Raw genomic sequence first — 13,756 nt, 5'->3', positions numbered from 1 at the left:
CCGAATTTGCGTACGTAAACTTCCGTGCGCGTTATAATCGGGGCGCGTTGGAATTGTGCAAATACGGTATGGCGAATTTCTAGACAATATTGTCGCGCAAGGGAAACATTTGTACCTTCTAGTACCTCACCATACTCTAACCACATGCATGCTAGACTGAGTACACGCGCGTCTTTTTATTCAACTGTGACTTTAGGACAGCACTGAAGTTGAGCCCGGGCAAATGGCACCCACCGAGGCATACATTTTTCGGTTCCGATCTCGGGCGAAGGTGTTCTCGCTCTGCCCTGTTTATGTCGGCGTCGAAGGGTGAGGTGACATTTATAAATTAGCGAGGATTCTTCTCCCTGTGGCGGAACACGAGGAGTTCAGTGCCTTGTACCTGTACAAAATGGCGTATTTGGATAAGTTCAGACTTAATTGTCTTGTATGCACACTTAACAGCCTATGTGTAGATCATTGTAAGAAAGAATTAAAAAAAGGAAACAAATATTATAATCATATTAGAAGAGAAGTTGCCCAAGCCAGATCTGACTTTTGGCCCGTCATCACCACCACCACCACCATCATCATCATCATCATCATCATACTTTCATCCACTGCAGGACGAAGGCACCTTCTATTGACCTCCGACCGCTCCTGCCCTGCGCTTCTCTTGCACATTCTTTGCCTCCGAATTTCCTTATTTCGTCTCTCCATCGAGCTATTGGCCTTCCCTTTCTTCTGTATCCATCTCTCGGTATCCACTCTGTTGCTCTGGTGGTACACCGGCTGTCATTTCGTCTCACTACGTGGCCTGCCCAAGTCAATTGCTATTTCTTTATTTGAACTATATATGATGATATCATCTATTGACTTTGCTCCCCGTTGATCGCCAAATATGGCATCCATCGTCTGGTGCATGCAGAAAAAATTAAAAATGAAATAGAAACAATATGAAGCCGTGTAATCGCAAAGTGCCTTGCACCTTGCTCGTGTTATCTCAAAAACACGAAAAAAATGAAAATGAACTAGCGAAACTACCATGGTGTCTCCCATCCATCGTCTTCATACGGTTAACTCACGAGAAACGACAATAAAAATGCAAAAACTGAAACCAAACTCCCAAAATCACGAAGTTTTACATAATCCTGCAACCGTGGACGTCGGGTGGGTGATTTAAGGGGCACTTGAGTTCAATACCTGAGCGGAAAACATGGCGGATCGAACTGTTTCGCAGCCTTTTCAACCAGTTCAAGCGGGTTATACAAAACATTGCAGGTCACGTGTTGCTGCAAAAAAATCAAATAGAAATGAAAAAGGGATCTTTCCCACTTCTTAGAATCGCTCCTGAGCATCCAGCCTACAGGAGCGAGAAGCCTTAAACGGGTTTTGGCCGCTAGCGTTTCTGGCCCACGAACTTGGAAGCTGCGTTCAAGAAAACGTTCTACCTTCGTAACATCAGCGCGCCCTGATAGGATGCCACAAAGGATTTATGCGCTTCAAGAATCAAGACACGCGACAGAAAAAGAACGGGCCGGGCAGTTGAAGTAGTGCCCGTCTCGTCCATTTTCTGCCGTGTGCCTTGTTTGTTGAAGCGCTAACCTACTTTGTGACGACCATGAACTGGCTGGCCCAGCAGCAAGTCTTATAGGATGCACTCAAGGGGATTATAAAAAAACTGAATCCGCTACAAGCGCTGTGCCCAATGGTGCTAATCACTGAAAAAACGAATCCCCACGTCGGCACTTTTTCGTCCAGGCAAATAAACACCTTTCTGGGGGCGGCGTTTATCCACGTCTTTCGATTTCATATAACGCATTCTCTGGGCCCATTCTCTCTCTCTTTCTCTCTTCGTGTCCTTATACTTCCTTCTAGATATCGAAACAAACGAGCAACACACGCGTGCGTTCTCAACAAGTGTTACCGATGAATGAACTGCGGAGAACATTGCCTGCAGCCCAAAACAGATTAATTACCATCCTTACGCTCATTGAAATGTTTTTTTCTCTTTCTCTATCTGCCTTTAAAAACATACAAAATTTCAAACTTAGGCACGTATGCTACCAAATAACACAGTAGAATGCCGCTGACACGACCTTCGCGGAAACCGGTAAACGAAACGGATCATGCAAAAACTGTTATTATTTAAGGAAAGTTCCAGAAACCAAATAAATAGGTTTCCTTTGCGACAAACCCGCCGGCAAAGCTTCCTATGGCGTCGAACAATGCTGCTACGCACACCTACGGAGCAGCGTCGCTCAACAGCACACGAACCGCAGTCAACCGAAGCGAGGGCGAATATAGAGGTCGGGTGGGTCCGCATGACGCCAGTTTTAGAGCGAAAGCTCCACTGCGCTACATCTTTCGTCGCGTCGCAATAATTTTCAGGTGCCAACGCATAGGTGGCGCCTTCCTTGTCACTCTCCTGCTCGGATCTTCTCCGTGCGGTACCACGTGACTTGTCACGGGTGAAACGGCTGCAGTTGCCTGTGACTTATCGCCTAGCGGTGGCTGGGCCGTCTGCACGTGCCGTTCCGCGCAAGCGAACCATGTGACTAAGCGAGGGTTGAATGACTGATATATGAAACCACCGGGCTGACTGAGTTTGCAGCAAGAAAGACTAAAGAGCACACGATGCACGCGCACCAAAGCGCTGCTTTACAGGCGGTTTTGCCTGCGCTTCAGTCCTCAATGCCGCTATCGATTGCGCGAGCGCTGGTATGGCTGTGCGTTCCTTCAATGGCAAGCGAAAGGATGAATGCCATGTCGAGCGCAAAGGCAAAACATCACGAAACACTGTGCGTATTCTTTGCTTTCGCTCCTAATAACTACAGCCTAAACTGTAGTTATTACGAGCGAAAGCAAAGAATACGCACAGTGTTTCGTGAAGTTTTGCCTTTGCCTGCGATTGCGATTTCATGTGGTAATCCTTAGTAATTTATTCTCGCGTATATCATTGATAGGGCCGCTCTTATTCTACTACCCTCTCAGCTCTCTTGCTGACATGGCGCGCGCAAGCCAGCGAGTTTCGGAAATACCCGTTTGCAGTCACCACATCAAGTTTAGGTAGAAACACGATCGTAGCACCCGCGTGAAAATACATTGCTCCTATGAAGTTGCGGAAACAAAAACCTTGCTACACCGAAAAACATATTACGCACAATCGTATCAACGAGATTCCGCTGTGGAGAAGGCAATGTGCAGAAGGCAATGACGCTGAAAAAAATAGGTCGTCACTCGGCAAAGAAAACAACGACCCGATTCTGGCCAACCCCCTAAGTTGGTATGTGCCGAAGCAAGGAACAACAACGAAACGACGACCAGAGACAGGTCCAAACGGCTCCCCACCAGACGGGGTAACCAACCGAACCACGTACGCTCCGAACCCCTCCGAACCGAAAATGGGTCCGAAAGCGTGCCCATCATTAGCACGGAACGTCAAAGCAGATACCTCGACCCACCGTGGCGTACAGCACTCGACGCCTGGATAACTGCGTAACATCCATGTCATCACAGCTCCTCGCTGGCGAACGAGCACCGCCTATCTGCTCCCTGTCCTTCACTTGTTCTGCCTCCTCCGCAGCGTCCCCCACAGGACACACTGGGATGTCCACCAGAAAATTTTCCGACCAATTCCAGACACTGTCCACGACCTCACCTGGACTGAACCTTACCGTGATAGTATAAATAGGGCGCTGGTTTCCGCTGCTACACCTATCGTTTTTATTTCGTCAGTTGTGGGGAAATGTTACTTCGTTGCTATTTTTTTTTTTTCTCTTAAGGAGGCAGTGTTGGGTGGTTTTACCAAACCCTCTTTGCTAAACCAGGTGTCATCATAGGCCGTTACCGGTTTGCCCCATTTCTGCGCAGAGACCTGTGCTGAGGGGGGCGGGGGGTATACAGGAGCGACCGGAGGGAAATGAAGGGGGGTTAAGTGTTTTACATTCAGCAATATGTTCTGAATAATCTGTCTTCATCGTGTCCCTTAAGGGGCTATGAAGACAAAACACAAGTTTGGTTGATTCGAAGAATTGCTTCGTTAGGATCATACTGACACCACTTTTAACGTAAACTTCGCTGAAATAATGGATATAATTAGGAAACAAGCAAATGGCCATGCGACCCACTTAGCTCATTTCCCGCAACAGAAGCAATGATGACATTCCAGGCAGCATATCAGGCATTGGCGGAGGCCGGCAAAAGCAAACGCAAGTTAGGCAGAGCTTATGAGGTTGCCGAACGAGCTATTTGCGCTTAAATTTAGCGCACATTCATTTTCAAGCAGTAAGAATGTTGGGACAGACAGTGGAAGTTACGAAAGCACAAGTAAACATAGAAGTACCGCGTACTGCTGTTGGCACTGCGCGCACTATACTTGTTTTAGCTGCACAGGACAGCGGGGCTTTGGGGTTGTGTCAGACGACACTGGCCGATTGACGCAAGGAACGGTGTCTTACGGGACCATATTTGTCGAGCGAGCACTATGTTTCACGAAGCGATTATTTTCTCCCTGAACAAAAACAAGCCAGGTTTAAATACGGTGAAAAACAAACCAAAGGCACAAAACGGCTTGCCGCGGAATGGTGGCGCCATCTGAATTCACTAACGGGAAATGAGGCTTCGTAATCGGCGGCAGGGCGGTCGGTTCCTGTGATGTCACGGCAGACCACGAAAACACGCAATTTAGCGGGAAAAACAGTTTCAACTTAGATTGATTAATTTCTCAGTGAATAAAACATCGTTTGCGTCCGGACAAGTGCTGGGGGCACTATAAAACATGAAATCTTTTGAATAAAACAAACTTCTATTTTGTTTGCATATTAAGGTTCGTGGTCGGCAAAACTACGAAAGCCCTCTGAAGAATCGCCTGCGCCGCTAGCAGTGGTCATTTGTGCATGGGTGGCTGCATATTATTTTAAAAACTAGGCTTCCCGATAATACACTTTCAGTACTACCCAGAAAGTGGGGCAAACTCTGCTCATACTCTTATGGAAAGGGGACCCGGAATTGCTTTCCCTGCCGCAATTTTTTTTTATTTTACTCTCTTTTCCGGCTGAATTTTCCATCTGTTTTGCGTTGCCTTCCCTTTTTTGCGTTTTAACATCCTCTTTGTAACGCCGAGCTTACCGTCTGCTTGGTGGTGTAACCGCACGTGTGATGAGGGTTCCATCCTTCGGGCATTTCCAGTGAAGCGCCTTTTTGCCTGCAGACGTTTTATTCTGTAAAGCTTTGCGCCTTATTCTATTTAAATCCCCTCGCTTAGTTTCTAATCATTCATCATCGCACGGCTCTAAACAATGAAACCTTTTCCCAAATCGTTCCCAAAGGGATCATCAGAGAGCGTCATTATCAACACAATAATCATCATCATAGTCGTCGCCATCGTCTCCGCGATGTCCCCGGCACGTGGAAGCTCGTGTCTGTCATTTAGTCGTCGTTGCCAGTGAACCTTGCTTCGATTAGCAGCCCCTCGGCATGTAGCGACGTCTTCAACGTGGTGAGCTGACTGAGCGATCCGCTCACCTGGCGGTTTAAGGAGGAGTCCCTGAAAACGACCTTCTCTTCCTTGCAATTCCCTCTTCGCAGCTCCGCCGCTTCCACGTGCTGCTCTTCCTGCAGCTGCCGCCGGGTTCGCCTCGGTTCCCCTGAATGGCGACCACATGACCGCCGGTGCCGCGCCAACCGTGGCAAACACTCGCTCTCATCAGTCATCACTGCCGCCACCCGGCACTGGCATCAGCCACGGGATGCCGTGAAACTTGAGGGAACCAAAGAGGAAAATGCCAGAAGGCAAGTATACTTTCCTAGCCGAACTCTTTTGACGCCCGAGACACGAGAAGATATAGATAATTGATGGGCAGTGTTCTCGCGCCAGTAAAACGCCTGTACCTTGCAACACTTGACCATCCGATAACCACACTTACGCTAGATAGAGTACACACGCGTGTTTTTATTCGGCTGTGATTCGCTGGACTGCATTGACGTTGATCGCGGGCGTAAGGCGGCTAACCGGGACGTTTATTTTCCCGTAGCAAGCTAGGGCGAGTGTGTTCCCGCACTACCTTGCGGAAATCAGCGTCGAAGGTTGAGGTGACATGTGTCAATTAGGAAGCAAGCATTCCCTGCCGAGTGTCCAAACGCGAACAGTTAAGTCCTCTTTATCGGCACAAAACGGCGTAACTGGCAAAGTGAAGACTTGATGGCTCTATATGCAACTTAACAGCGTCTATGTAGATCGTAGTAAGCAAAACAAAAAAAAAGCAAAGAAATATTATAATAAAATTAAATGAGAAGTTTCCCAAGCCAGACATAGCATTTGAATGTCAATCACCAAATACGGCAACCATCCTCTGTTGCAGAGAAATTTAAAAAATATGAAACTGTTAGCTCATAAAAGCGAAAATATTAAAAAATCTGAAAGTAACTACAATGGTGTACCGCATTCATCGTCCTCACCCGAGTAACTCACGAACAACAAACACAAAAAATGAAAAACTCCAAAAATTATAAAAGGTCTATCTAATCGTGCACCTTAGGCGCTTGTTTGAAAGGCACAAACAGACGTTGCCCGTGTGGACGGGCACGTTCAATGACACCGAGTAGACGTAAGGCTGGTGATTCAAAGGATGCAACGATGCCTACGCATGAGCGGATAATTGCCATAATTTTCGTTTCCCTCTAAAAGAGGTTCATCAGGATGAGAATCAGCAGTGCGGCGTTTACACCCCTGGACAGACTATGGACAAGTCTGACGAAGAAATTTATGTATACCGTTTGCAGGCAAATACAAGAAGCCGGAAGAGGAGGAGGAGAGGAGGAGGAGAGGAGGAGGAAGAGGAGGAAAACAAGAAGGAGAAGAAGAAGAAGAAGAAGAAGAAGAAGAAGAAGAAGAAGAAGAAGAAGAAGAAGAAGAAGAAGAAGAAGATGATGATGATGATGATGAAGAAGGAGGAGAAGGAGGAGGAGGAAGAGGAGGAAAACAAGAAGAAGAAGCAGAAGAAGAAGATGATGGTGATGAAGAAGGAGGAGAAGAAGGAGGAAGAGGAGGAAAACAAGAAGGCGAAGAAGCAGAAGAAGATGATGATGATGATTGAGAAGGAGGAGAAGGAAGAGGAAGAGGAGGAAAACGAGAAGAAGAAGCAGAAGAAGAAAAAGATGATGAAGAAGGAGAAGAAGAAGAAGGATACACTAATTTGCAAATGTATGGAATTCGTTTTACTTTCGCATTCGGATGCATACCGCTGTTTGTCGTTTCTTTGTGTTTTTACATTTTCACATCCTCTTTGGAATGCCGAGTTACCCCCTGCTTGGCAGACCTTGATCAGGGTGCCATTCTTCGGGGTTTTTCAATGCCCCGTTACCCGCTTAACCATGTTGTAAAGTTTGCACCTTATTTAATTTCCTCGTTCAGTTAATTATTATTAGCATCATAGTATATGCAGCCAGCTCTATAAAGTCACTTTTCCAAAAGCGTTCCCAAAATCATTTACTAAAATGTAACATAATCATCATCATCATAATCAGCGCCACCACCATCATCATCATCATCATTTCATCCACGTCGTCGTCATCGCCGCCGTCGCCTCCGAGTCGTCCCCGGCACGCAGTGGCTCGTGCTTCGCACTGCGCCATCGTCGACGCCGATTCCTGCTTCGACTTCAGCAGCGTCTCCGGCACAGCGGTGTGTTGAATGGGGTGAGCTGTATGACTGATTGAGCGGGTTACTCATTCGGCGGTTCGTGTCCCTGAAAGCGACCTTTTCCTGGCAATTCCCTCTTTGCAGCTCCACTGCCTCCGCGTGCCGCTCTTCCCGAGCTGCTGCCGGATTCTCCTTGGTTCCCATAGATGGCGGTCAGGGTATCCCCCAGTGCCGCCCCAGCCGTAGACACCGGTGGTAAAATCTCGCCTGTGCCGCGACCCGGCATTGCATGCACCACGGGATGCCGGAACGCTTAAGGGAACCATATATGCGACGGCGATACCAGTCAAGTAGTTTCGACGCTGAACTCTTTAGTCGCTCGAGGCCCCAAAATATATAGCGAATTGGTGGGCGATTGTGTTACGCAAGTGAAACGTTTGTGCCTTGCAATACCTGAGCCCCCTCTAACCACACCTATGCTAAACTAAAAACATTCGAACCTTTTTATTCGACTTTTATTCAATGGAAAACATTGACCTTAACCGGAAGCAAACGGCACCCGCCGGGACGTTCATTTTCCAGTCGCGATTTCGGACAAGCGTGTTCGCACTCTGCCTTCCTCCTCCGCCTTCCGAAAATCGCCGTTGAAGGTTGAGGAGACGTTTCTAAATGAGCAAGCAATCATTCTTTGCCGAGTCCAATCCCCTTTATCGGCACAAAACGGTGCAATTGGCAAAGTTCTGACATTTAATTGCTATAACAGTTTATGCAGAATATTATGAAAACAGAAAAACAAGAAGCCAAATATTATAACAAAATGAAATGATACGTCACCCAAGTCACATCCGGCATCGTTGGTATTGATCGCCAAATACCAACCATCGTCTGTTGCCGAAAAAACCCATAAAATTGAAATATGAAATGACATGAAGCAACTAAATCAAAGAGGCTTACCTAATGCGGCTCCCGGCAGCTTTAACTTGAAAACAAGAAAAAAGAAGATGAACTAACAAAACTACAAATGTGTATCCCCACCATCGCACTCATGCGAGTGACTCAGAAACAGCAATAACAAAAGCAAAAAGTAAAAGAAAATCGAAATTCACAACTGTCTAATTCTGCGCCCCAAGCGGTTAAGTAAAAGCGCAAAACAATGTGTGGGCGTATACCTTCAATGACACCAAGTACATTATAACAAGTCACCGTAGGTCTTCTTGATCACAGCGCTCCCGAATGACTAGTTAAAGTAACCAACTGTGCAAATTCGGCGAATTACGAAGCCCAACATATGCTTCGACTAGAAAAAGTGCATATGCGCAGGGACAACACGCAACGCATGGATGGCGTTTCGCAATGTACCTGCGTAGATGCCCTTTAAAAGCAAATTTTTTTAACCTCTACCCCCCAAGGGTTCTTTCGCAACCGTTGGTGTCAACAGAAAACTCCCGCGAACAAATGAAAGATGTTACTTGCGCCGCCAGGAATCGAACCTGGAACTAGTAAAGGGTTCGCAAAAATTTCAACGACGGCACTTGAAATGTATACTCTCGACGACTTTACAAGTCCAAAGAAGTCCATCAGATATCTACATCGTGTGGACACCGGGGCAAGAGTCTTTAGTGGCTTATAAGGCCAAAACTGTAGGTGCCCTCGACCATTCACATTGGACTCTAAACCTGATAGGCACTCGCCACATTGCAGTACTCAGCAGCCGGTACATCCCCCAACACGGCAGTGATGTTCATTACAAACTCGCACGAAAGAGATACCCGTAACCCCGTCCGAAGCTAAGCAAAAGAAAAAATACACATCTCAGAAGGCTTCACTTAATCCGATGCGCCGCATGCTGATTACTCCACACTATTTAGGTATACGGCTGCAAGTTTTGTTGCGGGACGCCCTACACCCTGTACCCTTGGTGTTGGAGCGTAAGGGCGTCACAGAACTACCGGAGGTCCTGCCACCGACTCCGGGACATTGAGAGGTCCTGCTGACCATCGATGTTCAACCAGCGCGGCCTCATGGGCCTCGCCGTTCGGGCGGCAGCTAGCCATGGCACCCCGGACTAGGTACTCCACCCACCATGGTGATCTACAGCGACCTCCCACCCCTTTTTACACATGAAGCTGTCTTTGTCTAGGGCGAAAATCCCGCTGTTAGCGAGCAGAAAACCTTCCGAATCATGGAGTTCACATGCGGAAAGAAACCGAGTGCGAGGGCCGCCAAGATCTCCGGGTTTACATGATTCAGCAATTCCGCTCTCTCAGGGGTGTATTTCTTAAAACGAAATCAGCCACATGGAGCTACTACAGCATGATAAGAGCATACTGCCGGAATTTGAAATCACTAGTTCCGGTAAATTTTGACCAGAAGTTTGGTCATCTTCTAGGCTTGTTCTCTCTGCCAAAAAAAGTCCGCCTTTTAGCGGCGTCTTCAGGCAAAATCTTTGAAATTGTTTTTGCGAATTTGTATGAGTAATATTAGCCATCAAAGAGAACTTCGATATATCAAAGCTTAATAGATATAATGAGGAATGCGTAAAAACACCCAATTTACTACCAAATGTAGTTTGTCCCGTAGGAAAGAATCTGGCAAGGCCGAAACAGTGAAATTAGTTTGCGCATATTTGTATCTTGACACATATCACCAAAGACCACTTTGATATCTCTACAGACAAGCTAGACAACGGGGAATTTCTGAAAACACAATTTCTCGCTTTTCCTCCCTTAAGAATATATAATTTCCAAAATCCAGCCATAGTCAGCCCGGACGCCATGATAAAAATGTTCTCCTGAATTTCAAGCCTTTAGATCCAGCAGTTTCGGCTGGGCGTTAATGAGCCAGAAAGCCAACCAGCCAGCCACCCAGCTGGGAATTTCTCTTTACACATACAGGCCGTGACGGCCGCTTTTCTGATCGAGGCTACAAACAAAAACACCTGTGTTAAAGATCCCCAAGTGGTCAAAATTAATCCGGAGCCCTCCACTAGAGCGCGCCTCATCGCCTGTGTAGCGTCGGCGTGTTAAACCCCATAATCAATCAATCAATCAATCAATCAATCAATCAATCAATCAATCAATCAATCAATCAATCAATCAATCAATCAATCAATCAATCAATCAATCAATCAATCAATCAATCAATCAATCAAGAAAGCAATCAATCAATCAATCAATCAATCAATCAATCAATCAATCAATCAAATCTTTACAGATACCGATGTATTCGGAGGAGGCTGCCTTTGACAAGTGCATTTTCACTGGGTGCATTTTTAACCTAATCCGAATATCCTAGGTGTAAATTGGTCCGTTGCTGTGAATTTACAAAGTATTCGGAGAGAAGTTATGACAGCACATTTTCGCTACATTATGAAACATGTATTTTCAATATTTACTAAAAATTCGCAGAATATACTTGAACTGTTTTTAATGTCTACGCGAAAATTCAAGCTTATTTCAAGTGAATTTTAAAGAGCTCCTGACGTAAGTCACATGTATTAGTTTCCGTAATAATAACGTAATAATAATGTTACTATTACGGCCTATTACTATGGCCCTAATTATTACGGTTTATTGTGATGGCCTGTTAGCGCTCAGTTATGAACGTTAACGTTAATAACTGAGCGCCAACAGGCCATCAGCTTCGCGACTAAATTGTCAGACACGTTAGCGCTGGTCCTAATATACTATTTAACCGGTGCGCAACCCCTTAGGGGAGCAGAAAAAAACATCGCAGAGACAAGCATAGTTCCCATAAAAATTAAAAACGTTTTTGTGTTTTCCCCTCGTAAACCTGTGAGGCAAGCAGCGACGGCGATATTCGGATAATCGCCTCATCGGTAGTAGTGTCCTAAGTCGTAAGACTGGATCGCAGAAAGAAACCTAATTGTCATGCACTTGTAGAGGAGCTTGACTTCTAGGCAGAGCCCGGTTTCCCTCGGTCGTTGTTACCGCCTTCTTCCCTCTTGATGTAGACGTCGAGAGTCGTCATGTTGGAGGAATAAAAGGTCGTTAAATAGGGCTGCATCTCATCAGCGCTGTCGACGCTGCGCAGCTTGATAATGCACCTCATTCCTTCCGTTCGAACGAAAGAGCTTACGTAATGCTTGAACGCTGATGTCAGAGGCGGCATTACTAATTCGTTGAATCAGCCCGAAAGTAGCCGCTTTCGGCGCCGCAAGACTGGATGGCGGAGGCCATGGCGGCAGGCTCGCCCCGGTGCTCACTCAGGGATCGCAGTAAGCAGGGCGCGCTGTCGTCGGGCGACGCAGAACAAACTCCTCGTGTGTCCTCTATGGCCGACACTTTTGGTGATAAGGAAGGTTGTTAAGATGGTAATGCTTGTGGTGGTGGGGATGATGATGAGAGACATCTGTTTCGTATTGGAGCTGGTGGTCGATAAAGAGAGACTGGCAGGTGGCCACACAGCGCGTAAAGCGGCCTACTGCTCTGTTCCCACGTCAACGGAGACGACGGCGGCAAGGATGAGGGCTGGAATTTAACTTCGTCGATCTCCAGTGTCGACAAAGGCGACGAGTGTTTCAGCATCAGTGTGTCCACGTAGTGACAAGGACGAAAGCTACAATTGTGATGACTTACACTAGACTTCGCTGCCTAATTCAGGAGGAGGAATAATAAATTTTGTGTTAACCAGGGGTTAGTTGACAGGGAATATGGCGGGGAAATGTCTTCTCAGTCCAGAAATCCCTGGCCGGTTGCCGGCAGCCGAGCCTTCTTGACCAGCTTCCGATGGTCCTGGGGATCCGAGCTGGCCAGCATGTCCTCCCACTGATCAGGCGTTGGGATGGGGATGGCAGTAAGGGAAGGGGTAAGGGAGCATCCTTAAACCATACGGTAGAGGGTGCAAGCTGCTGAATTGCAGGTGGCGGGACAGGAGGTTGGGTGTATAGCGCGGATCCACGTTTCGTGGGTGCACGTGTTGCTTTGGATGCGCGGATACACAGTAGCCTCTTCCTTTGCCAGTTGGCCGTGGGGCGGTGGTGGGTTATTCCGTAAGAATCAGCAGTGCAGAAGGATGTCTTTGTATGTCCTAGTAAAGGTTGGATGGTGCTTTGCGTTGCCCTTCCACTCGCTGTTGTGAGTAGAGTCCTTCTGCAATCTGCGGTGGTGCCTCTTACCCGGAATTGATGGCGACAACGACAATCCCCGGAAAAATGTTTTCGAACTCTTAATTTAAATCAAGTGTATATAGGCTCTTTACAGTCGAGTTTGCTGGGCGAACGTAGCGCCAGCCGCGACAGACGCGCACAACTTTGGGTCGGTCGAGCCGCGCCGACCGCCTTTAGCGCCCGCGAACATGCCTTCGCAAAGGCGTGTAGCATAACGTTACTGGCGCGCATACCTACCAATTACTGCAAAGATGGCAGACAGAAATGTTAGAGATGGCGGAAGCCTCCGAATAAAACGGGACGCCTTCCTGCCGAACCATAGGCAAACACAACTGTGATGTTTGCTTTTCAAGGTTTTGCATTTCCCGGCAGATTCTTTTTTTTTTTTTTTTTGCAAGTACGAAGCCGTGGTTACTGCTTTGCTTACTGAATTTCCAAAGGACAATAAGTGAGCGGATTACATACAGCTGTGAAATACCACAAAACACAGTTATCTCATGGTAGTTTATCACCCTGCGATTCCACTTTGTTTTTCATCTACGATTTCATGCGCTTACCGCCGTATTTAATACTGACAAGTGACAACCACGTGTGGTGCCGACTCTTCCGGCGTTGATGTTGCAATATATCATAGCATATCAAGGGCTTTTCTTGCAAAAGAAGCTATGGAAGATGGCTGTCTTTTCCATTGAAAGGCCAAGAAAAATACAGATGACGCCGGCTTCAATAAAAGTTGGAAATGTGTGAAACGCAGGACAAAATTTTCGCATTCCAACTTTTTTTTTTAGTAAAAGCTTTTGCTTCAAATTGGCTGGACGGTAATAAAACGATACAATTAGCTTTTTAACAAATCTCACACCAGAGCAGTCAATGTAGAGCAAAAAATATCGTCAGACATAGTATTCAAAAATGATTCCCAGATGCTTAATGGGTGTCCTGCATTGGCTCGTATGTGAATTTTCGCTGCGCTCGGTGCCGATGTCAGTACTTATGTTTTTTGAATGACC

The sequence above is a fragment of the Haemaphysalis longicornis genome, unplaced genomic scaffold (genome assembly GCF_048455015.1).
Source record: "Haemaphysalis longicornis isolate Haplotype H1 unplaced genomic scaffold, Haemaphysalis longicornis Haplotype H1 scaffold_1, whole genome shotgun sequence".
NCBI lineage: Eukaryota > Metazoa > Arthropoda > Arachnida > Ixodida > Ixodidae > Haemaphysalis > Haemaphysalis longicornis.
The sequence above is the reverse complement of the archived record's forward strand: the minus strand, read 5'-3'. Positions refer to the sequence as shown.